A 3,669-nucleotide genomic window follows, 5' to 3' on the forward strand; every position below is an offset into this window, starting at 1 on the left:
TTTAGATGCGTCTCTTGTCCTACACGCTTGGACTAAATGGCTACTTTACCTCCTGAACATGTAGCCAGACTCTACTCTGCTAATGAACTAATATTGGAGCCAAGTGTGCTGAAACAGAGACGTATCTAAAAGTTGCAGACCACTGGTCTAAACCAATCCACAGTAACCTGGGATGTTAGTTTAGAAGCAGAGACCAGAGCACGAATGGGATCCACATTTTGAAAGCCGTATCACTATTCTGCAATTCACCTTTTTTTCCCCCTGCCTGTCTATATCATAAAATCCTAAATGAATGCGTCTTGGCTTCTCTTAGCAGAACTGTGTTTTGGTTTTGTGCTTCATCTCAGTAAGTAATGTGACCTGTTCTGCACTTTCTCCTGAAACTGTAACTCACTTTGCATCCTAGCACACACTCTAAATTGTTCCCCCTTTGCACCAATTAAATTTCCTGTTTCGCGCAGAGGGACGGCGTAAAGCCCCCTGATCGATAATCGCGGACGGCGCATTCCTCCACCTGATCATCTTTCCGACGTCGCCCGACGTAGCGGGATCGTGAAGGTTGAACTGAGCCGACCAAAAGTTGTGTCTTGGAGTGAAAAGCGAGAAGCCGCTGACGCACGTCGGTCCCCGAGGTGGCTGAGAAGAGCGATCGTTTTATCTCTGTGTCAGGTAACCACAACAGTGGGGGTTGTGTGAGTGTTTACATCACGATAATAGAGCCAGGCCTCACCGCACTGCCTCCCTCCTCCTTCGTCGTGACGTTGTTTTTGTGTGCCGTTGCCAGCAAAACTGTTCCACGTCTCCTCCACATTGCTTCCCCTCTCCTCCCGTCACGTGAAGCGTGACCTTCAGATACTGATTACAGGCCCACTTTGAGTGCTTTTCTTTTGTTTTTGTTTTTTTCCTTTTCGTCTGTGGCAAAAAAAAAAAAAAAAGAAGGTTGATACGAGGGAGGAAAAGGAAACCATGAAAGCAGCTGGAGTAGAAGAGAGCTTTCGAAATGTTTTTTTGTTTTTTTCTAAACAGAGAGCCAGTGAGTTGGGAAGGAAAAAGGAGGGGGAGAAAAAAAGAGGAGCTGGGAAGAAGGGTGGAACACACAGAAATCTGAATCGCTGCCAAACTATTGTAAGAGTAACCGCTCTGCCTGCAGCTGTCTTGGAAATCTTTCTGAAACCACTCGTTTCCCCCTGCACATCTGTCCTCATCCCTCTTCTTTGTCTTCTCTTGATGAGGATCTGATCACCACAACAGACAGGCCTTGTTTGAGCCGAGGGGAAATCTCGCCACACACTAATAACATGAAGGTGCACTGAGTGATGTGTGTTTAGGGGAAATTTGAAAGGATTTTTTTTTTTTTTTTATTCTGCTGAAAGAAGCAAAATGGATTCACCTCCCAACCTGATTCTCGTGGGGAGAGATGGATTAGAAAGGAGGGCACTTTAAATGGAAAATGGCGGCGTGCCAAGTGGCAAAGTGGCCTTTCAGCTCTCTGCTTGTTTTATACAGACTCCTCCATTTACCAGTGTTGTTTCAGGTGAGCTCTAGTGCAGGAGTATTCGCGCTTTACCAATATAAACTTCAAAGAGTTTGTTGGGATTTTTGCACTATAGGAAGAGTTGATTTGATTGTAGCTCAGACAGGAGGTGGAAGAAGTCAAACTTTTCACAGATTATCCGTCCGATGTTACGCTGTCGTGACACCGTGAGAGTTTTACAGATACGTAAAAAACACATTCTTCATAAAAGTTACATATGGCTATAAGGACGTAGCGGAGAGATCCACGCTAATGCTGGGGGAGCTGCAGAGATCCAAAGCTCACATGGGAGAATCTGCCAACAGCATCTTATAACTTATGTATCCCATGTTTTGGGCTTTTATTGTAAAATGATAAAGGAAAGAAAGCACTGAAAGAACTCCAAGAGAGAATCCTGTTTACAGTTTGCATGTCGAAATTCGTCGATTTATACATGCAGGATCCATTTGATTTTCAAGCCGAAACAACACGCCAATCCGTCATGCGAAATACAATTACATACGCTGAAAGTTTGTGGTTTTTGACGTGTAAAAAAAAAAAAAAAAAGTGAAAAAAGTTCAAGGGGCGTAAGCGGCTGTACCTGCTAAAACGTTTTCCGCTTACAATAAGCTGTAAAAAGGTTTGTGTCGAGGTGCGTGTGAGGGAGTGACTTCCTGTCAGAGTCGTAAAAACGGGGATAACACACTCGAAGGTACGCCTGTCACACATCTCCTTGCAAATGGGCTGCATGTGTCTCATAAGTCAAACTCCAGTCGTCCCCTTTTTGCATTCAGAGCGCCACGCTGTTTGCTCTTATCTGTGCGTCTGGGCAGCAGGAGGAAGGGCGAGCAGCTGACAGGTTGTAGTTAAGCTCTCTGTTCACTCACCGCTCCTGGGCTGCAAATAACGTTTGCCTTTAAGTGCTGACTAAGAAGACAGACTGTGTGTTTTTAAATTATGCCTGACATAATTGAAGAAAAGAAAGGAAAGCACAAATGACCTGTCAGCTCACGGCTGCACACATGTATGGTCTTCTGTCTCAGAGTAGACAGATGTCTCTGTGAGTCTGCTCACGTCCCTACTGTCCAGACCTGCCGGCAACAAGCATCCGAGTTCATTTTACTGCAAGTATTTTACCAGGAATGAGCTTAGTAAACAGGTAACAAATACACTGCGCCTATTATGTCTTATCACAACATTGCCACAAATTGTAAGGTATTTTATTGAGATTTTATGAGACATGCCATCATAAATTCATGGGTAATTGAGAAATAGGTCAATTTTACAACTTTGTTTTATTTTTATTTGTAGTTTTTCACAAACCATGTCGGTGAAGAAGATGTCCTGGTCAGATAAGGTCAACATTAAACTTTCTTCCCTGCATGCAAAATTCTACGTCTGAACCCTGAATGTGCCATCGCACATTCAGGGTTCATCGCGTGGTGGCAGCATCATGCTGATGGGATGATTTTCTTCAGCAGGGACCAGAGGCGGGTAGGGTAGCACTACTTAAGCATATTTTTACTCAAGTAAAAGTAAGAATAAAAAAAAGAAGAAGAATTTGGTAGAAAGGCAACTTAAGTACCAAAAATCTGTCATTTATCAATCAATCAATCAAATTTTATTTGTATAGCACATTTCAGCAGCAAGGCATTTCAAAGTGCTTTACATAATTAAAATAAAAACAGCATGTGACATTGAATAAACAATGAGAAAGAGAGACATTTTGAAAAAGATTAAAAAAGATAAAAACATTAAAACCCGCACCCCTTTTAGGACTTCAGTTAAACGTTTAACTTGGGCTCTAACCCTCTGGGACTTTAGTCAAAAACACCATTTGACAAGGACTCCAACCTCTAGGTTTTTAGTTGAAACGCTGTCAACCGGGACTCGAAACCCCATAGGACGTTAGTTAAACGTTGTTTAACTGGGACGTTTTCCGGGGGGCTTTACATCATTAAAACGTAAACAGTGAGAAAGAGAAATAAAAAGAAATTAATAAATAGATAAAAAGTAAAGATAAAGACATTAAAAACATCAAAGACATCAAAACTCACACTCTAACCTAATTTAGCCATAAGCAACTCTAAACAGGTAGGTTTAAAGTCGAGATTTAAAGGCACTCAGTGTTTCAGCTGTTTTACAGTTTTCTGGAA

General features: G+C 42.2%; 1 long non-coding RNA gene across 1 annotated transcript; it reads left to right on the top strand.

The window, feature by feature from the left end:
• Nucleotides 1–224: 224 nt before the first annotated feature.
• LOC106947706 (uncharacterized) lies at nt 225–2,962 on the top strand. Its single transcript, XR_001425035.1, has 3 exons — nt 225–346; nt 462–669; nt 2,557–2,962. It is a non-coding gene; the product is annotated as an uncharacterized LOC106947706 (long non-coding RNA).
• The last annotated feature ends 707 nt before the right edge of the window (nt 2,963–3,669 follow it).

The sequence above is a fragment of the Poecilia latipinna genome, unplaced genomic scaffold (assembly GCF_001443285.1).
Source record: "Poecilia latipinna isolate Pla-1442-1.1 unplaced genomic scaffold, P_latipinna-1.0 Scaffold253, whole genome shotgun sequence".
NCBI classification, from domain to species: domain Eukaryota; kingdom Metazoa; phylum Chordata; class Actinopteri; order Cyprinodontiformes; family Poeciliidae; genus Poecilia; species Poecilia latipinna.